General features: G+C 41.2%; 1 protein-coding gene across 10 annotated transcripts in view; it reads left to right on the top strand.

The window, feature by feature from the left end:
- Nucleotides 1–22933, top strand: part of LOC149782433 (adhesion molecule nephrin-like) — a 195303-nt gene that overhangs the window by 5173 nt on the left and 167197 nt on the right. The window lies entirely within an intron of this gene.

Raw genomic sequence — 22933 nt, 5'->3', positions numbered from 1 at the left:
GAAGAGAGCAGTCTGTGACGTTACGTGGTCTATATAGATTCGCTAGCGCCTGTGTGCAGTCAATCCATGTGACAGTTTTTCAACATGACGGAAATTCAGAAAATGATAAATTGGGGTGTGCCAGCTGTGGAGACTACCCAAGGGAACCCGGACTTACTTTCAGAACAGGTGAATTGGGATTTTGTCGATTTTCTTACCTCACAAGAATTTGTTCCGGAACCTTCATCACCTTCTTCTTCATTACTGCACGTCGAAAATTTTAGACAGACAGAAAGGAGAATTGGAGAAATTTATACAACAGCAAAAAGAAGCAGAACAAGCTTTTCTCCTACAAGAAGAAGAAGCAGCAGCAAAGAAACAAGGGTGTGAAAGTCAAACGGTCATGGTACTGTTAGACATTTTAGCAGAGTTAAAAAGTCTGAAACAAATTATCAGACTTCTTTATTACGACCGAAGAGAATATGACCTTCCCGAGCTAAACACTCCAACCCTGTGACTAATCCTACCGTACCACCCTTAGTGATTTCAACCAATTCATCATCAACAGTACGCAGTCCAGAAGTAGGCCTTGGCCGTGGCAAAGGCTTAAGACATTTAAAGTTGATTGCTTAAACTCACTCCCCTACCCCAAAGGCCCTTTTCAGGGCCACCCATGTCTCTCGAGATACCCTATAGTACGTGTCTGTGTATGAGTGCGTGAGTGTAGGTTCTTATTTTAAAATCAAAACCCAAAGACACTTATCTTTATATCTAATTTATTCTTTTATAAATATTTACAATCCAATTCACAATTCACAGCATAGCACTTTAAAAAGTTCATAGACTTCTTCTCTCTCATTGTTTACTCTGTTTTTTCAATTTCTTCACATTTCTTTTCCTCCTCTTCCTCCTCACTTTCTTCCCTTCTTTTCTTCTCCTGTTTCTTTTTCTTCACCTGTCTGCTTTCTTCCTCTTCTTCCTCTCTATCACTCTCCTGTTCTTCTTCTTGCTCCTCTTGTTTCTTAGGGCAATCTGGAGACCAGTGTCCTTTTTCTTGACAATGATAACAGGTATCTTGACTTTTGTCTCTTTTAATCCCTGTTTTGCCTTTTTTTGGCCTGGACACTCTGAAGACCAATGCCCTTTCTTCTGACAGATATAGCCAGTATCTTGACTTTTATCTCGAAAGGAAGGAGAGTAGTCCGACGGCTGGTCTGAAGAAAATTTTCTAATGACCCCTCGCAAAGCTCTGATGAAACGTTCGATCTGGGTAGTCTCTTCCATTGTTCTACTCGGTTTGAGAGTGAAATGAATAGTGAAAGGACAAGACGCATACCCTTTATATATGCTGGTCTGCAATGACTATAAATTAGTCCGTGGTGTTTAAACTTTAGCCATTTGACTTTTTGCTATCAAGATGAAAAGATCCAATTCATTTGAGAAGAAAGAAGAAGAAAGTAAGAGGCAGAAACGTGATCTATTGCCTTGTACCAGGGCTGAAGTCTTGGCACAAATTCATGCCAGTGATTTTGAAGAGGACATGAGTGAACCAGAATCCAACCCCAGAGAGTCTTCCTCTAAACAAAGTTCACCACCCTTTGTCAACCCTGAAAAGTACTATCACATTCAAGAGACAGAAAAGCGCTTCTCTATAAAATTTAGAACCGCAGCTTACACGTACAGGGTGAAGTTTACAAATTTCAAGTCCGACGTACCATTAGAGAAAGCAGAGGGTTTCATCACCGAGGTGTGGGATTATTTGCTTACCACATTGAAACACCAATGTCAAACCAAAGAAGACGTTCACTTGAGACTTTCCATATAGCACGATGGCTTGAAATCCCCTGTTTGGATCAAGTTTAGTAGCCCTGCAGAATTGACCCCTTCCAAAGTCATGGACAAAATTCAACACGTACAACAATCTAATGACCAGTTTGACATCACCGATGGAAAAGCCACACTTTTTATGACCCACGTCTCTCCTCCCAAAGGGACCGGACACAAAAAGATGTTATTGGTGGACGACCTTCACAGCACCAAAACAAGTCTCGTCCAAATTAACAACCCTCAAGACCAGATGTGTTTAGCCAGGGCTATTGTGGTGGGACGAACCTATGCCAACAAAAACGACATGGCAAAATGGAAAAGAGCCTGGAAAACTATTTGACAATCGGACCGAGCCAAACAACGAAACGAAGCAGAACTCCTGTTACAACAAGCTGGCCTGTCCAAAGACACACCCTGTGGCATTCCTGAAATGCAAAAATTGCAAGATGTCCTAGCTCCATGCTACACCTTGAAAGTGCACCCTCAAGAAGTTTGTTGGCCTCTGTTGTTTCGAGGCCAAGACTTTAAGGACGGAAAATACATTCATGTCTATCATCACGATGAACATTTCGATGCCATTACCAGTATCACTGCATTCCTGGGATACAGTTATTACTGTGAGAAATGTGACTATGGCTATAACAATCGAGAGCAACACAAACATTGCGAATCGAAATGCTCAGGATGTTTGGCCTCTCAACCCTGTCTGCATTGTCCTGCTTGTCTGCTCACGTTTGTCAGTCCTACCTGTTACCAACAACATCTGAAGACGCAAGGTTCACAGCAGAAAAGTGCATGTCAGCTCCTGAGATTGTGCCGTACCTGTGGACAAGGTCTGTGTACCAATAGTGCCAAGTTTCACGTATGTCAAGGAAAGAAAAAATGTCACATTTGTCACCACATCGTGGACTTGGAACATCAATGCTATGTGCAAAAATACCAACCACAACAAGAGGAAAATGACGGTCACAAGAAGAAGAAAGGAAATTTCATCTTTTTCGATTTTGAATGCATGCAAGAGACTGGCATTCACATTCCTAATTTCTGTGTGGCTCATCGAGCGTGTGAGAAGTGCATTCAAGAACCTATCTTCAGTCATTGCCCTCACTGCAGTAAGATTCCTGGAGGGCGTGAAAAAATCTTTCAAGGACCGAACACGCTAGCCGATTTCGCTCAATGGGTCTTAGACCCCATTGGCAAGACATGGAGTCAAGAGGACATCGAACGTTACCGAGATTGTCATTGTCATGCCACGGTGATGGCTCATAATTTCTCCAGACAGGATGGACAGTTTCTTTTGAGATACTATACGGAACAAGGCACCGAACGTCCTAAAGTCACTTTGAACAGAGCCAAATCATTTTCATGCAAGTGGGACAAGTGCAGTTTAAAGATTCAATTAGTTACTTGTCCATGCCTTTGAGTCAAATGCCTAAAACATTTGGAATGACAGAAATGGCTAAAGGGTATTTTCCTCACTTTTTCAATACCGAAACCAATCAACATGCTGTTCTACCCCATTTGCCTGAGGCTAAAGACTACGACCCCGACAACATGCATACCGAACAACGAGAAGCTTTCTACGCTTGGTACCAGACCCATGCCTTGGACCCTTTCGACTTTCAGGAAGAAATGCTAAAGTATTGTCGTTCTGACGTGGACATTTTACGACAATGCTGTGGAAAATTTTGAGAACTGTTCATGGAACACGGAGGGGTCGATCCTTTGAAAGAAGCTTGCACCATTGCCAAAGCGTGTTCCTTAGTGTACCGACAACGATTCATGCCTGAAAATACCATGGCTGTCATCAGTCCTCAAACGACTAACTATGTCAAATGTCAATACTCAGTCAAAGCCCTACGCTGGTTACATTACTTGTGCGATAGGGAAGACAAATGGATTCAGCATGCCCGCAATGGAGGGGGCGAAAAGACCATCGGAACGCATTCGGTCGATGGCTGGGACTTAGAAAACCCCAAGATCATGTACGAGTTTAACAGTTGCTTATTTCACGGATACCCCATCTGTTACCCTGACCGTGGCACTAAAAATCAGTTTTTACAGTGAACCATGGAAGACTTGTACCAGGCCACTTGTCAGCGAAGCCTAAAGTTAGAACAGGAAGGATACCAACTGGTGGAATGTGGGGACACGAGTACGATCACCGTTTGAAAACCGATCCCGAGTTTAAAAGCCTCGTGGAAAGTTACCAGATCATGGACCCGCTGAACCCGAGGGATAGTTTGTACGGAGGAAGGACCAATGCCACCTGTTTGCTGTACCAAGCTGACGAAGAGAAAGGAGAAGAAATCAAATACTTGGACCTGTGTTTGCTGTATCCCTACGTGTGCAGATATTGTCGCTTTCCTGCAGGGCATCCACAATTGTTAACGGAACACATCGACCTGAAAAACATTTGACAATACAAAGGTCTGATCAAGTGTAAAGTTTTGCCTCCCATGGACTTGTATCATCCCATCTTACATCACCATTGCCAAAGCAGACTGATGTTTCCTTTGTGCCGAAACGTGCAACCAAGACCAGCCTTGTCAGCACAGCCAGGAAGAATGCGCCTTGACAGGGACGTGGATCAGTGTAGAATTGTTCAAAGCTTTGGACATGGGATGCCAACTGTTAGAAGTGTAAGAAATTTGTCACTTTCACAAGACACAACAATACCACAAGGGTGACCCCACGCAGAAAGGCATTTTCGCAGACTACGTGGATGCCTTTTTGAAACTGAAGCAAGAAGCCAGCGGCTATCCTTCCTGGTGTCACACTCCGAAGACCAAAAGACATTCAAAGAGAAATACTGGGCACAAGAAGGCATTACTTTGGACCACATCGAGAAAAACGAAGGCAGGCGATTGTTTGCCAAAAGTGATGTTAAATTGTTTGTGGGGTAAAATGGCACAATGACCGTGTTTACCCAAGACGGAATATTTGACAGAACCTTCCCGCTACTTCCAGATGATTCAGGACAAAACCAAATTTATGAAACATGTGGACGTCGTTCGCGAGGATTTGATCTTGGTCAGTTACGAAGAAGATCTGGACTTTGTAGAAGCCGACCCCTTTGGAAATGAAATCATTGTGGCTTACGTGACATCTCATGCTCGCTTAAAATTGTACAAAGCTTTAGAACTGTTAGGGGAATGTGTCCTGTACTTTGACATCGATAGTTGAATTTACATCGATCACCAGACTCAACAGCACCCTGACATCGAAGGAGACCATTTAGGAGCCTGGACAGATGAGCACCCCAACAACAAGATTCTAAGTTTTGCCAGTGGCGGTCCTAAAAATTATGGCTACGAAAACCGGGACAAACAAGGAGAAGTGCACATGAAGTGTAAAGTGAAAGGATTGACTAAGAATTATCGTACCAGTCGAGTGGTTAACTTTGGCGTATCGAAAGACGCCTTACACTCTGGAAAAGATGACCACTTTAAAGTGACCACCTATGAACCCAACAAGATTGTATGTTTACCCACTCACCACATCGTCAGTCGACCCTTTACTTTGCCGTATGGACATGTCAGTATAAAACATTGGTTGTAAGAGGATAGCCACCCACCAGAAGCATGACTTCGCCACAGCAAGAATCGAGAGAGAAACTTGATGAGAACTCAAACCCTACCATTTTCCAGTCTTCTTACCTGACTATTGTGATTGTGCCTGTTGATTGGACACATTTCAAAAATGGCCTGCGGATAGGGAAGGATTACCTTCTTAGCATGTTTTAGCTAGAACAGGATTTGTCTACTTGGGACCTGAGTCAGGATTGGGATACGAAGTACAGTGTTTCGCTTGCGGACTGAAGTTACGAATGGATCTATGTATCTATAAAGATTCAGCTATTCTGGAACATACTCGATGGTCTCCGCACTGCCCTTACCTTTCTGTGGCCTTTCCACCCATTACATTATGGTACAATTATGACGGCACCTTAGAGACGGTACCTTCCAAAACTAGACATAAAAAAGGAACAATGTACAAGCTTGAGACTGCATTGTGCCTAGTATAAAAAGGGGCTATGGTCAAGATCGATAGTTATTGTGACTCCCAAGACCAAGTGAACAAGATGAATACTTTCAGAGAAACACAAAACAAGTTCAGACAGGCACAATTCAAGTTAGGGGCTTCTGAGGTGGAATGCGAATGTGAGCCTTGCGATGGGAACGATGCTGTATGCTGTGACCTTAGCGATGCCGTAAAGCATCATGGGAACTTTGTTCTCACTGCCCCTATCATGGAAAGTAATGCTGTGTGTGTTGAACCTGAGGGATGCAAAATCGATATCCCTGGTCATCGTGGACACTTTATTGGGTTTCATGGTCAATGTGGATGTCAACCTTCACGTCTACCTACCTACGGATGTCATCCAGCCCTGAGCAAACTCCTGTCCATGTCACCCTTCCCTCATCTAAACGAACCTGTGAAAGATGAATATTCGTTCCCTGTGCATTTGTCTGAATACTGCGACTTTGAAAATCGTCTTCAATCGTTCAAAGGAAAATGGCCTTAGTATCTGGGATGACCAACCCCCGAAGAATTAGCCAGTTCCGGATTTTTCTACTTGGGCGAAGGGGATGAAGTCAGGTGCTTCAGTTGCGGTGTGTCACTTCACCACTGGAACCACAAGATTTGGCCTACCTAGAACATGCTCAATGGTCACCGAATTGTCATTACTTACCCTTAGTGGACTGAGACATTGAAGGAACTTACCATGTCATTGAAGAAGAAACCAGATTGGCTAGGAGTCAAATGTTGGACATCACCGAGACCAGAATTTAAACTTCATTTCAAAAACGATATTGAATCATTACCTAAAGAACTGCAAGAGAAGATTTACAAGGAAGTTTGGCAGGAACTTGCTAGAGCGAAATCTTAATGGGTAACTGTAGAACCTTTGTGCCGAGAAATTCACAAGAGGAAAGTGAAAAAAATGAATCAATGTGTTAAATTTCTCTGGGTCAAGTGTGCATTCATCCTATAATATCACTCTAGACCGTTTACATCAAAAGAGTTCAGTTAGATTCTTGGACGTTACCCTGAGTGTCAGTGGTCAGAAATTACTTACTATGTGGATTACTTTTGCTCTAGGAGAAGATTGTGAATTTTACTGACTGACATATTCATGGATACTTTACAAGAGAACATTTGTGCTTTGCCTGTGGAGTTGAGAGAACGCATTTACCAAGAGCTGGTCAAAATACAAGTCAAACGTAAAGAACAGTTGCATCCGTTATGTCACCAGATGTTTAAACACTGGTACCTGAGTGGTATAAGAGGACTGATTCGTCAGAAATTGTTTCGGTGGTCAGACCTTGTTCAACACTTTGAGTTAGTGAATGAATGAAATGTTTGTGATTTTGGTTACTTCGAGATTCACCTAGAGCAACGCATTGAGGAAGAAGAGTTAAAGGATTACCAACATATTTTACGTGGAATCTGCTTAGCGGAAGAGGAAACTTCTAAACGAACTCTGAAGTGTAGGTTTCAGTATGCAAGATTTAGATTCCCAACTGGAGAATGAAGATCTCTAGTTAGAGAGTACCTGTATTGCTTCCGAAATAAAGTGACTATAAGAACAGGAATCCATGCCACGGCTTATGTCACAAGTGATTGAACAGATTCCTTGGAAGGAACTCAATGACCATATTCAAACCGTGGATCATTACCATCACTTATTACAAGAACTGTATCTGTTCAGTTTTGGTCGACAAGTGGTGTGTGTCTTAGTGACTTGTTTTCTGGGATTTCGTTTACCAGCTGATTCCTTGTGGACTCTTTACGAACAGTACTTACCACCCAATTCAACATGAAAGTGGTGCCTTTAAATGTTCGCGAAAGACTCGTTTTGCTCAAAGCCTTGCGTTTTCATCTGGATACTTCTCGACCTCTACGGGAAAAAAAGATTCGTCAACTTTTAGCTACCGAAGACGTGTATGACGATGTGTGTGTAGCTTGTGACTTACACCCCCATTGGACAGATGTCCGTGCCTTTCAACGTACAAAGAAAAAAGTTACTTTTCAACCTGTGTTAGTGACAGTGCCAGAAGAAGAACCCGTCATCCAGGATAGGACTGTCGTGGACATGCCTGAAAGACCCTTTCGGGAGGACACTTGTGTGACCTTACCCCCTATAGAACTGGTCAGAACATTCCCCAAAACATGTTGTACAGAAACTTGTTTTTATTCCACATTGATGGTTTTCATGTGCCTTTTATCGTTGTACTTAAGCCTTTGGCTTTTATGTATTTTTGTCTTTCGTGTTCATGTTTAAAACATTCAATAAACGTGTTCTGAAAAAAAGTATATAAACTCTTGTCTTGTCTGTTTTCGTGTCACAAGTGACATTCCTGACACTATGGCTACCTCTGCTGTCTCTGCTCCCTCTTCCTCTTCCTCTACTGTCAAAGTCATCGACGAACACTTAGATCGTGCCAGTTGGGAGGCTTTGTATCTTCGCCATCCCTTTAACATGCTCATTGCTGGACCTAGCGGTTCAGGCAATACTGAATTCGTCAAACGTTTGATCAAACATAAACATCATTTGATCGATCGTCCACCTCAACGTGTCATGTAGTGTTACAAAGAGCGGCAATCGGCATACAGCCTATTGCGAGAAAGTCAAGGCGATTCCATCGTGTTTGTGGAAGGCATTCCTAAAGAAGACAACGGAATCGTCACTGGCTCCTGTCAAACCCATTTGGTCATTTTCGACGACATGTTAGGAGAAGACAAAGAAGAAATTAAACTTTGGTTGACGCGCAAAGGGCATCATCGTAATGCCAGTGTCATTTACATAATCCAAAATTTGTTTCAACGAAGTAAAGCCCATCGTTCCATCAGTCTCAATGGGCATTACATGGTCTTGTTTAAAAGCCCTCGAGATAAATCGCAAGTGCAAGTCTTAGCTAAACAATTAGGAACGCCTTGGCTGACTCAGGCATACGACGATGCCACTCACACTCCACATGCCTATTTACTCATCAATTTGAAACCTACAACCCCCGATGATTTGCGATTTCGTACCCAATTATTTCACCACTGGTGTCAAGATGGAGGGCCTGTCCTGTGCATGTCTCCGTCCTCGACTTAATCCCACCAAAAAATCTATAAAAACCTCAGACACTTTTTGTCTGTTTCACACACCGTCAACATGATGTCCCTTCAGTCGCATCTTCCTGTCAAATTGATTTGTGCCTTGTATGGCATCAGTCGAGAAAAAAATCCACAAATACGGGCTCGTGTCTTAGAAGCTAGTCTCAAAGAAGTCTTGCGATGGTTCACGGTGACCAAGAACTTCTCTGTTGATGACCCCAAGAACTTCCCCAGTGGCAGGACCCTCCAATTTAGCGGCAGTGGCCGCTGCTCACAAAGTACCTGCTCCCAAAATCAAAGTCCAAGAGAGATCAGGCATGTTACAAAGTTTACTGGATTTGTCCAAGCAAGAACGGGCTCGATTTAGTTCGTTGCGTACCTCTGCATGACGTGTCATGCCTGTCCTCAAGTTGATACGACATAAAGACAATCAGTGGCGACGCGTTCCAGTATAAAAAAGGTGTGCGACTAAGTAGGGGTATCAGTGAACTTCCAAAAGATGTCACCTCCAAGAAGTCAAAAAAGAAAGAGACAAAGGCAGACTCGTCATCCTACAAAGTGCTTAGCCAAGCATCGACATTACCCTAAGAAAAGACACAGTCGTTCCAAGAAAAAGAGGCATCAACAAAGGGGAGGATTCCTTGGCAATTTTGGAAAAAACATTGTCACCTTTATGACAAAGTGATAGTCCGCCCAAAAAAGATAAAAGGGTGCATGTTAAGTCATCAACGTTAATGTATGTTTGGTGAATGTCCCGGAACCCACAAGCAAAGATGTCACCCTCCAGAAAACATCCCTCTTCTAAACCCCAAGGAAAGAAAAGGAAAGGACTGCCTCCACGTTTAGTCAAACATGGGGACATGTTATCTGTCCTGTCCAAAGCTTCTCCACCCCTGCGAAAAAAACTCATTCAAACAGCCTCCAAAGAGGTCATTGATACTGTGTGCGAATGTGTTGAAAAGCACGATCCCTTTGTCCAAAGAAAAATGCTTAGGCAAATATCGTCACGTTCTTCGCCAAATGGTTCAAAAGAAAATTCCTATTGGACAAAAGAAAAAGATGTTGGTCCAATGTGGAGGAATTTTACCCCTCTTGTTACGCCCATTACTGAAAGGAGTCTTGGGAACCATGTTGGGAGGGCTGGTGGGAGCAAGATAAAAAGGACCTCTGAAGTCCCAAGATCTCAGAATTGACCCTTGACATCCCATGGAAGGATGAAAACTAGCTTTAGTGCCTTACGATCAATGGATGGAATACCATCGTTGGCAAGAACAACGCACCCCACATTTACCTCCCAATCCCCATTTGAGCGAGATGTCCCAGTTACAGCATGAATTGCAGTCCTTGATGGATCACCGAGATTTGTCCGAAACAGAAAAATTGCAAAAGTAGTCAACTCTTGCAATGACTGCAACTCTTTCACCAGAAAGCTTTAGATGAAACAGCTCTTCCCACTCTGAAAGATTTCAAGACCTTGATGAAAAGTCCATCCTCCACACCATCACCACGACCACCACCACCACTGCTACCATTTCCAGGGGTCATCAGAGATACTACCCCATGAAGGCCTGAGGAAGAAGAGATACGAGAAGTGTTTCAAACACCATAAACAGCTCCCGTGTCTAGTAAGATTGCAGCATCCTTGTTGACCCCATCCCCCACACCCCAACGAGAAGAAATGAAAGCTTGGGTTAAAAAGATGATGTCCACTCCTCCTTTGACAGAAGTGAAAAAGAAAGAAGGGAAACCAGAAGTGAAAAAAGAAAAGAAGACCAAAGCCATGCCATTGCCACCTCCACCACTACCTTTGACTTCTACTCCCGTAGCCCATCGGACACGTAAATCCATTTCCAAACCACCTTTTCGTCCCACCCAAAGTAGCATCACCGAAGAGTGGGTGACTTATTAACACACAAAAAATGGAAAAAGTATTAGCCAGCATTTACTACGACCCCTCCCATCCTGCAGGTTATGCAGGAGTTCAAAAATTGTATCGTGCTGCCAAAACTCGCCTGAAAAGTCTCCGTTTACCTCAAGTGCAACGATGGTTACAAGAACAAGCTACCTACACTTTACACAAGCCCATTCGATGCAAGTTTTCCAGAAGTCACACCCGAGTGGAAGGCATCGATCATCAATGGCAAGCCGATTTAGCCGATGTCTCTCATCTGGCCAGCTACAATTGTGGCTACAAATATTTGTTTTGTGTCATCGATGTCTTTTCCAAATTTGCCTGGGTTGTACCCTTGACTTCCAAATCGAGCACTGAGTTAGTGCAAGCCCTCCAACGGGTGTTGAAACAAAGCGGTCGTCACCCTCTTTGATGGCAAACAGACAAAGGTACCGAATTTATGAACCAAGCTTTCCAAAAAGAATTAAAGAAACGTGACATTCATTTTTTTACCTCCGAGAATCCTGAAACTAAAGCCAGCATTGCAGAACGTTTTCAACGCCCTTTGAAAGAACGCATATGGAAATATTTTACGCATCACCACACTCTGAAGAGCATCGACATCTTACCGCACCTGGTGCAAGCGTACAACCAATCTTACCATCGAAGCATTGGACGTGCCCCGCAAGAGGAGACTCTGGAGAATGAAGTGCCGGTGTCTGATCGCCTGTTTGGTACGTCCCCGACGAGAGCTGTCCCCAAGAAAAGTGGAGTGTTGACCGTAGGAGATTGGGTACGCATTGGCAAAACCAAACGCACTTTCGACAAAGGTTACTTACTTAAATGGACCACCAAATTGTTTCGTGTCACTGGACAAATGCATGGCCATCATCCTGCCGTCTATAAATTGGAAGACATGAACAGAGAAGTGGTCAAAGGAACGTTTTATTTGCCCGAGTTACAACGTGTCACCATAAAAGATGATGTGTACGACATCGAAAGCATTCTTGAACGCAGAACCCGTAAAGTGGGCAAATGACGTGTCAGAGAATTCAAAGTACATTGGAAAGGATATCCACCCTGTTTTGATTCTTGGATCGATGCTTCGCAAGTCATCGACTATAAAAAGAAGTGACGATTATGCCCTTCCACATAGACACAGCTACTGCAACCACTCCTTCACCCTGTTCTTCTCTGCAAGATCTACAAAAACAACCATTGTGGGTGTGGTGTGGAGAATGTGTGCCTAAAACGAAAATCGTCTTTTTCTGCCAAATCTTCGTGGTGTATTGTGTCATCGGGGCAGCCATTGCCAATTTGAGTTTGCAACAAGGAGACAAACAATTGTGGACCATTTTATTAAGCAGTTGCATCGGTTACCTGCTTCCCAATCCCTCTCTGAAATTCTCCTCGAACGGGAACAACGGAAACCTTGTGTTCAGTGCCAGTGTCAGTCACCACTCCAATAACAACAATCCCATTTTGGGCGGAGACACTCCTCTGACTTCCAGTAACCCCTCGGACAGCCACAGAACTCTGGAATTATGAGCCACACTAACCAATTTTACTTAACCTTACCCAGTGACAGTTCCATGGAGGTGTTTCCCAAGAACACATTGTGCTGTTACACGGCCAAATTACCTCAGGCCATCCAAGTAGATCACGAAGCCCATTGGGAAGTGGCTTTGGTAGAAATCATTCACCCGACCCAAGTCCTCAATGTTCTTCCCAATCAAAATTTTTTTTCAGTGGAAGTTCATGACAAACAATTGCAACAGTACTTGAATACCAACATCAAATATGATAACAAAATATATAACTCAAAACTCAGAAAACGACCAATCGCTTGATCATTCCCCCCAGGCTATTATTTTAGTGGTCAACATTTGGTCAGCACCATTGCCTCCAGGTTTAATGTCATGTTTCTTAAAGCTTTGGAGAGTGTCAAAAAAAGTGTCACCCTGGAGTACCACAAAGTAGCTCGTCACTTCCTGATGAAATTTGATGGGGGTAAAATCATGTCTTTTTTATTTTGTCCTGAATTGTTTGACATGTTGGGCGGGGATATGGAGATGAGGAAGAAAGTAGAACAAAAAGGCGAAATAGCAGTCTTTCCGACAACGATTCTTTTGCCAAGTTCTTTCGTGCCCCAGTAGAACTGAACCAAGGACTGAATTTGATCTTTGTGTACTCTGGTGTGGTAGAGTGCAACGTGGTGGGACACACCTCCGTACCATTACTGCATGTCATTCCTTTCAAAGTGGATTCTGCCATGGTTGCTGATGAGGAAGGTGGAAACACTTATCACGTACGCTGCAAATTTTTACATCCTCATTATTTACCCGTCAGCAAGTCTTATTTGGGCACGGTCAACATTGCTATAAAAGGAGATCTGGGACAAAATATTCCATTCACCAAAGGGAAAGTCACGGTGAAACTCCATTTTAGAAAACGGTTCTCTAACGATTCGTAAGTCATGTATCCAGTGTACCGAGGGGTTGCTCGACAGTGAGGACACAGTTTAGGAGATATGTTGAAATCAGCCTTTCGTTCGGTGGCTCCGGTGTTGAAACTGATGGTGACACAAGGATTGCATGCCTTGAAAGATGCGGCATTGACGCAAGGCAAAGAATTTCTCCAACATGTCATCATCGATAAACAAAACCCTAGAGAAGCCTTCTTGAGGGCAGACAAAAATATCTTGCTGCAAACAGGCAAAGACCTTTTAGGCTGACGAGAAACACCTATAAATGCCCTGCACGCTACCGAGTTAGGCATTCCTACTTCCCTGAAGCCACAGCAAGGACAAGGTAGAAAGAGACGACAAAGAAAATACCCTTTCACCAGACTTCATACTTCTAAAGCTAGAAAGACAAAGAACAGAAGAACCGTTCGAGACTTAGATGGTTTCGATTATTAAATTATTGAGAAACAGAAAAATGATGCACCGATAATCTTGCGCTTGTTCCAAGTCAGAACTGGATCTGTTTGCCATGCCACCCACCATGATGACCATGCAAGAATCCCAATGGGTGGAATTTCATCCCGTCTCCTGTTTGACGGATTCAGCCCCCATCGAGTTTGAAATCAAATGACAACCCGAAGATTACATCGATCTGAACAGCAGTTACTTGTACCTGAAAGTCAAAGAAAGTTACAGATAAGACTGGAGGTCCTATAGACACTGAAGCAGTAGCTCTCGTCAACAATTTCATGCATTCCTTGTTTAGTGGAGTGGACTTGTACTTGAATAACAAACTAGTCAGTAGCAGCATGGATACTTACCCTTATCGAGCGTACCTGGAAAATCTCTTGACATACGGAATAGACACCAAGAATACCCATCTCAATGCCTGTGTGGTATGGGAACCTGACGATGCGGGCAAATTTGAAAAATTGGAAATTGATACAAAGAAAGACCACAATGAGGGATTTGTAGAACGAAGAGACAAAATCAAAGGCGGACAGAGTTTAGAACTGATGGATCATTTGCATTTGGACGTGTGGTTGCAAGAGAAATATTTGCTAAACGGTGTGGATGTTCACCTGAGACTGAATCGTAGCAGTACCGCTTTCCATTTAATGGCTGATAGTGCCGATTACAAAACCAAAATCCAAGAAGCTAGACTTTACATTTGCCGTGTGGAAGTGTTACCTAAAGTGGGAAACGACATTAGTCACACGTTGAGTAGAACGACCGCCAAGTATCCAATACGACGCGTGGAAGTGAAAACTTTCACCATTCCCAAGGGTCAGCAATCCATGATCTAAGATCATCTGTTCCAATTAAGGACAGTTACCCAAATGTTTGATCGTTGGTATCATCGAGAATACAGACTTCAACGGAGCTGTCGATAAAAATCCTTTCTACTTTCATCACTTTGGCGTGTCCAAGATCGAAGTCAGTCGCGATGGCAAGACCTTGTGTACCTGACCTTTCAAGCCTGACCTTGACAAGAAGAATTACTTGAGATCATACTTGTCCTTGTACAAAGCCACCGGACAGTTAGGAACCAACACCAGTCATGCTATTACATACGAAGATTATGCAGGAGGCTATGCTTTGTGGGCTTTTGATTTTACTCAAGACCAAGGCAGCGACGAGGGACATTTCCACCCTATAAAATCTGGTCAGATTCGTGTGGAAATTTGGTTTGCAAACCGAGACCCTGATGAAACAGTGAACGTCATCCTGTATGCAGAATTTGATAATACGATAGAAATCAACTGTTTGAGAGAAGTCATTCTAGACTATTAGAAACCATGGAAGACTGTTATCCCTCTTTACCTAGTGGAGAAACTTTGGAGATGGAATGTGAGGAGACCGTGAAAGAAGAAGAATCTCAAGACAAAGACGAAGAAGTTATCATGATGAAGTCAAGATGGCCAGAACAAGAAGCCCATTTAGTCTTCTGTTTTGCTACAGTCCTGACAGATAAAATGAAAGAATTGATCAAGGAAGAGTGTTATGGATGTCACAATGATCATCCCAGTCAAATTCAACACGACAAATGTCTGATGTTGAGTCGAGAAGAAAAATTGGACAAATATCTGGACAAAGCTTGGGGTCTCATTGAGATAGAATTCGTGTTGAACGAGTGGTATAAAGGCTTGGATAAACATTCTTCTCCTCCATTAATGTCTCTGGAGTGCCGCCGCATCGAATCTCTCTTTAACCAGAATGAGAAGTCGGAGCTAAACGCCTTTTACTTGTCAGACATTTTCAAGCAAAAAGTCAGGATTGAATAGATCACTTATCATTATCTGTGAAGAAGAAAAAAACCACACGAAAAATGGATACCAGGGAACTTTATTACCTTTTGAACCACAGTTCGTACACTGCTTCTTGGAATCATGTCATCTGTGCTTAAGATGAACTCCCTCATCGCAAACCTCAAGACCATCAAGATTATGTGATCAACACCGATGATAGTCATCTCCCAGGAACCCACTGAGTAGCCGTCTACTTTCCTCAAGAAGGATGTGTGGAATATTTCGATTCCTATGGATTGCCTCCTTTGGAAGACGATATCATTAACTTTATGAGAAGAAATGCTCAGCCCACCCGATTCAATAATGTGAAATTACAAGGCACAGATTCCTTGGTGCGTGGATAATATTGTGTGTATTTTCTGCATCATCGCAGCCTGGACTATTCCTTAGAACATTTAGTAACTCATTTTGATCCTCGTTCTTCTTCTAGAAATGATGTGAAAGTAGATCGATGGTTTTGTGACCATCATACTGGTCTTTTGTCTCAAGCTCGGAAACGTAGTGTCCATCAATGGCCTAATGACTTCCAACAGTGGAAATCACAATTTCATTAACAACGTTGCCAGCCCTGTCCAAAATAATGTGTTAATTGAAAAAAATGTTTGGTATTTGAAAAAATGTTTGATGTTATATTGTTTGTGATGTTATATTGTTTGATTATTGTTAAAATATTATAGTTGTTTGTTAGTGTTAAGTGATTTTGAATAAAAATGTTGTGTTTTGAAGAAAAAATGCCTTTGTGGTTTGTTTGGCTATAGGAATCTTGATTCATGCTCTTTGACTTCTCTCTATCCCTTCCATGACACTCATTAAACGTTCCGACTCGAAAACCATGTAGGGATGTTTTCCTTCACATCCGCGCTTTGACTTTAAAAACCGGGGTAGTTTCCAGTCTAACCATTCATTGTTGACTCATCCTCCTACGAAGGTGTGCTCCAGACTAGCTAAGCTAAACAAAGCCTACGTGAATTTGCATAGGGTCAGACACAGTCTGATACCGAAGCCAGAAGAGATAGAGAATGTGAGAATGTTAAAAGTCACTGAAGACCTGATAGAAGAGCTCTTCAGAGAAGAAATTAACAGGGAGAAAGAAGAATGGACAGAGAAGTACAGACTTCAGAAGCAGCAGTGAGAGCAGCAACAGCAACAACAGCAGCAGCAGCAACCTGAACCTGACAGAGGCTTTGTCGACTGTCGTATTGACACCAAAGAGTTCTTCTTCTCTTTCTGAAGAAGCAGACCTTATCCTGGGAGAAAGCCTATCGTCAGAGGACATCGTTCTTAGAACCTAAAAGATCGCCATAGCAAACAAAAAACAGCCCTTTTCAGGGCTACCCCAATCTCTAGAAAAGAAATAACAATCGATTTGCCAATGTGTGTACATAGAGTAGTATGAATATAAACACTCACTCTTTTCTGCTGTGATTGTATATGTTTGTGTGTGTGTGTGTGTGATTGTAAGCACTCACGTACGTTTGTGTGGATAGTAGATTATGATAATGATTTTGTTGTTTGAAGTGTGGGAATAGTAGATTTTGGGTTTGATTTGACTGCTTTGCGTATGTGGATAGTATATTATTTATTTTAATGAAAATTTTTAAATTAGTAATGGGTAGTAAAAAAGTGAGTGAGTGTTTCTTTTAGGTTCTATGCATTGTTTGGTCATGATCTAGGTAATATAAGTTTTGTCTTAGGGGATGTTTTCCTTCACGTCCACGCGTTTTAAGTGATGATCTAGGTAATATAAGTTTTGGGTCTTAGGGGATGTTTTCCTTCATGTCCGCGCTTTAACTATAAATTGAAAATTGCTTGGCATTCTAGCTACCCTTGTTGATTGATCAACACTAGAGAATGAGCAGAAGGCTAGCGAAACTGTTAGAACTTCATGTGCACCTGGAATATGCCAGACTCATACTGAATGAGCTGGCTGAAGAGGCTATTAAGTGGAAGAAGGAAGGATGAAAGAGGAGGAGAGAAGAAAAAAAGAAGAGGAAGAAAAGGAGAAAGGAATGGCTGTACCACAGCCACAACAAGGAAATTTCAGAATCCCAGAGACAGAAGATTGGGATTCTGAAGCATCTCATTCCGCCTCTGCACTCCCAGCGAAAAGAGTGAAAGGAGATTGGAGTAGGAGATGTGTTTGCGGTGCCAGGCCGGGGAGATGCAACCATTAACAGGTGTTTGTGGAGTTGAAAAAAACAACCATTTTCAGGGATACCCCAATCTCTAGAAAAGAAATAACAATCGATTTGCCAATATGTGTATGTAGAGTAGTGTGAATATAAACGCTGACTCTTTTTCCTTGTGTGAGTGTATGTGTTTGTGTTTGTAAGCGCTCACGTATGTTTGTGTGGATGGTAGATTTGGGGTTTAATTTTGCTGCTTAGCGTGTGTGGATAGTATAGTTTGGGTTTTGTAAGCGCTCACATACGTTTGTGTGGATTATAGATTATGGATTGGTTTATTGTTGCTTTGCGTATGTGGATAGTAGATAATATGAGATGAGAAAAGTAGGGGATGTTTTCCTTCACGTCCACGCGTTTTAAGTAATGATCTAGGTAATATAAGTTTTGTGTCTTAGGAGGATGTTTTCCTTCACGTCCGCGCTTTTTGCATAAGAACCCACAGAGTTCGTCGTTCGCACCATTCTACGGAATAACCAATACAACATGGAAGTGTCAGTGCTGTTTAATGATTTAAGAAATGTTTACTTTTGGATGATGGATGGAGAGTATGCTATTGAAAAGATAGAGAATGGAAGTTAAGAAAAAGTCTTGACTATGTGAATGAACTAAAATTAGCAAGGAAGATGATAGAGGAGATGATAGAGGAAGAAGTTAAGAGATTGAGAGGATTGATTCAACTAGAGTATGTCAGATTGGGGACGATAAAAGAGTCTATGGAGAAGGTAAAAGTAGTAAGATACTATTTGGAAGAGCTAGAGAAATGGTCAGAGTGGATGTTTGTGAAAAGGGGCAGTGAACAATTAAAGAAAGCAGAGGAACAGATGAAAAAGGTAATAGCCGAAGAAGTGAAGATAATCAAGGAAATGTGGGCAAAAGATAGGAAAGAACAAGAGAATAAAAAGAAAAGGGAAGAATATGAGAGACTGAACAATAACTGGATAAAAATCCAACAGAAGTTTAGAGCGATGGGCCACCCTGACTGGATGCCAGAGAAGGAGAAGAAGAAGAAAGGAATGATGGAAAAAGTGAGAACTTGGTGGGAGAAGTGGAGGAGTTAGAAGAAGAAGAAACCCAAAGGCCCTTTTCAGGGCCCCTTCATAGGTCTCGAAAAGACCTTGACTTTCATTGCCTACCCCATTTTTAATTTTATGTGTGTGTGTGTGTGTGTGTGTGTGTTACATCCCTCTCCCCTGTTCCATTCCATAGACCCATCAGGTTGGGACCATATTAAAATAGGGTCCCGACCCTGTTCCATTTCCCCTTGTCGCTCAACAGACCCAAAATCTATTCCCATGTTAAAATTCCCCTTGAGGCTAGAGTTGCCCAAGACTTTTTCCCATGTTAAATTTCCCTTGAGGCTAGAGTTGCCCATGATTTTTTCCCATGTTAAATTTCCATTGAGGCTAGAGTTGCCCGGGGGGGGTCTGTAATGCTAATTCCCATTGAGGCTAGGGTACCCCATATTACTACTATTAATGTTATTATCCCTTCTTTCATAGAATCTGTCATTTCACCATTAACATAAGAAGTGTTGTATATATTTAATAAAATAGGAATTAGATGAATTTAAACTTTTTGATAGAATTCAGCTGTTATGCCGTCTGATCCTGGAGATTTGTTAGTTGCTAACTGATCTATGGCTATTGATATTTCTAATTCTGTTATTAATGCATCACATTTTTCTTTAATGTCATTGTTAATTTTAGGTACATTATTTTTTTCTAAATATTTGTTAATTATCTTATCATTAATGTTCTGGGAAGTGTATATGTTTGAGTAGTATGAATGTATATAATCAAATATAGGTCTTTTTGTTGTATATGTTTTTCCATTATCAGTTAATTTAGTAATGTTCCTTTCCGTGGCTTTCCTTATTTCTTCCTTAGCATATATGTTCTTCCCTGCAGCAAATAGAGGGCCGAATTTTCCAGCCCTTATTTTGGTTCTTTTTTGTTTATATCATTCTATTTGCTTTAAAATCTTTTGTGTGGTTTCTTTTTGTTTGTTTGTTGTATGGGGGTTTTCTAGTATTCTTTTAAATTCATATTCAGTGTGTTGGTTGTTTTGTAAGATCATTTTTGAATATTGTTTTAGTTATATCCACAATTTCTTTTTTTTATATCTTCCCAACAGTAATATGTTGTTGTTGTTGTTGTTGTTGTAGGGCTTAACGCCATTTTTCAGCACAAGATAGGCTATACATGTCGGCCAGTATTAATGGTGGAGGAAGAACCCGGAAAACCCCGGGAAGGAACCACGGACCCACGAGAAGCTACTGGCAAGCTTTCTCACATAACCACATTAGCCGAATCTGAGACTCGAACTGACGCAGACAGAGGTGAGATGGCAGTGATCTGTAACGGTGAGCGCTTTAGACCACTCGGCCACTCGGGGCCCCAACAGTAATATGTGTATTTATATTCAATATTTTGTAGCAGGTTTATTATTTCTTCTCTATATTTGGGGAGATCAAAGATGGAATTATTCATTTTCCACATCCCCCCTCCCCATTTATTTTGTTCTTTTAATTTAAGAATAAGTTCTATATGTCTATGGTCTGAACTATTAATTGGTAAAATTTTGCTATCAATAAGATTCGGAATAAGTCTGTTATGAATGTGGGCTCTGTCAATCCTGGACTGTTCATCCCTATATTTGTGTGTATACTCTTTTTTTTCTTGGGATATTTGTGTCTAAAAGTATCAGTTAAATAATTGTTTGCTATGAATTCCTGCATTTGTTTCAGGTATTTTTTATCAGACATTGTAATGCCTTTAGTTCTATCACATTCTTGGGTAATGTTATTAAAATCACATATGATAACAGTATTTTCATTATTGTATGCCCGTCTATTACATTGAAAACTTCTGTTAAGCATGAAATGCGCAGATGATGACGATGTTAGGGCCACTCTACTCATAGTCGGGTTAGAAACTGTAAAAGAATGAATGAATTGACTAAGTTCCTTGCACTTCTTATCATATTAAACGTTTCCATTATTTAAATTGGTAGGGGAATACAAACGGGTTTGTGTTGTTAGACTCTTTATTTATTTTAGGCGCCCACAACATAAAGTTTATGATAAAAATCAGCATCAGGTCTTGCATGTAGGATCTAACACAACAGTAAATTGTGTTTGGGGCAGGGGTGGGAATCATGATTAAAACACCGCTAAGGGGGCAGGGGCCAGTTTTTTTGGGGTACAGATTTAATGTCTCATTCACCTGCCTAATATAAAAATTCACATTTCTCTTATGTTTACACATTTAGAGGTCCATATTTGTGGATAGGTGTTGTGAAGCACAACATAATCATGTCCCGCTTGACTTGAAAAGTCTAAAGTTCTTAGGGGGCATGGGCCAGTTTTGTGTACTAATTTAATCATTAATGCTTCAATTAGCGACCTGGTATATAAAAAAAATCATAAAAAATCAAATACACAAGTGAGGTCAAAAAGGTCCATATTTTTAGATACCTATATTAAAACAAAGCATAAGAATATTATCCACTTGACCAAAGAAGTCAATGGCAGTTCATAGCAGAAGAAGTTTATGTACCCAATCCCAAATTTATACCAGCAGTTTTCATGTCCGAAGGTCATTTTTGACACCATGTGATGCTTACAGTGCAAACACATGCCCTTTTCCTAGATGATAATTCTGCAAAATAGTGTGTACTAAACAGGCTGATGCAATTGAAAATAGTTGTCATCCAAACTAATTCTGAGATATTCTACTTGCCCCAAACCCATGTGTTTACTGCTATGAGAGGTTAGCTCTTCTTGCTAGCCAACTATTGGTATTTCACTATCAACATACTGCAGAGTACCTATGGAGGGTGTACATGTCTGACATCAGTTTCAAGAAAGACTCTAGCCTGAAACACCTAGTTCACAAATATATCCATATATTTAATTAGTAAACAATAGTAGCTGAAAAAGTCGCAACATAGCCTTAAGTTCAGAAATTTACCAGGGGCCAATTTTAGGAAACTGTACCTTGCCATCTTAGAATAAAATGTTTATGCAGCCCAACCCTTATTTTATACATGCATTTTTCACATCCAAAGGCCATTTCTGACAGTATGTGGTGCTCACAGTGCGAATGCAAGCCTTTTTCCGAGGTGATTGAAAAACATTGTCTACTAAATAGCTTGATGCAATTCACAATAGTTGTCATCTAAGCTGTTTTTAAGATATTCTACTTGCCTTGAGCCCACATGTCTACTGCTATAAGTGACGCACTCTACTTTTTAGCCAACAATCGGTATTTCAGTGGCCGTATACTGTGCAGTGACTATTGGAGGTTGGTATGCCTCACATCGATTTCAAGAACAACACAGAACCAAAATGCCTAGTTCACCTAGTTCACAAATATATCTGTCTCTTTAATTATTATATGATAATAGCTCAAAATCTCACACCATACCCTTAAGAAATTTGCCAGAGGCCAATTTACGAAACTGGCCCCAGTGACACCTAAGAACTACTAGGAAGAACTAAGAGGCACTAAGAACATGCTAAATCATCCCAAAACATAACACGGCTCGTATTGTTGCTTACAATTTAAATGTCATTCATATATTATTTTATGCTACATCTATGACTGACAGTTAATTTGCAAGCAACAATATGAGCCCCTGTGAATAGATACACCGTATTTTGAGTATCAGGAAAGACAACTCCATCAGGGCTATGCTCTAGGAGTAAATATATGCTTACTCTTCTGTGCATATATGATAATTGACAATAATCATCAACATTTTCATCATCAGCATCACAACCACCACCACCAGAAGCAGCAGCAGTTAAACAGAACAAGAATTGTATTGCAGTGTTGTGAATGACTGCCTCGTAAGAGCCTATTGTACATCTATTACCCTGCATCACTTTCCAATTATTCATCATCGAGAACTCTACTATTTAACATCACTTACAAGATGAAAATGGAACCTAATTTTCTTTAAAATATATAAATATAAATTATTTACTTGATGTTTGAAGAGACACTAAGAAGCACTAAAAAGTATAATTTGGTACAACCCACTTTTGTGAACTTAAAAACATGCACAGTAATTGCAATTAATGATTAACTATTGTTGTCAGATTATCTATCAAATATAACTGGTTTCACAATCTGCCATGGTATTATTTTCAGCAGTGGCCTTG

Source organism: Sinohyriopsis cumingii, chromosome 15, assembly GCF_028554795.1.
Source record: "Sinohyriopsis cumingii isolate HCF-2022 chromosome 15, ASM2855479v2, whole genome shotgun sequence".
Classification (NCBI taxonomy): Eukaryota; Metazoa; Mollusca; class Bivalvia; order Unionida; family Unionidae; genus Sinohyriopsis; species Sinohyriopsis cumingii.
This window is presented reverse-complemented; position numbering and strand designations above follow the sequence as displayed.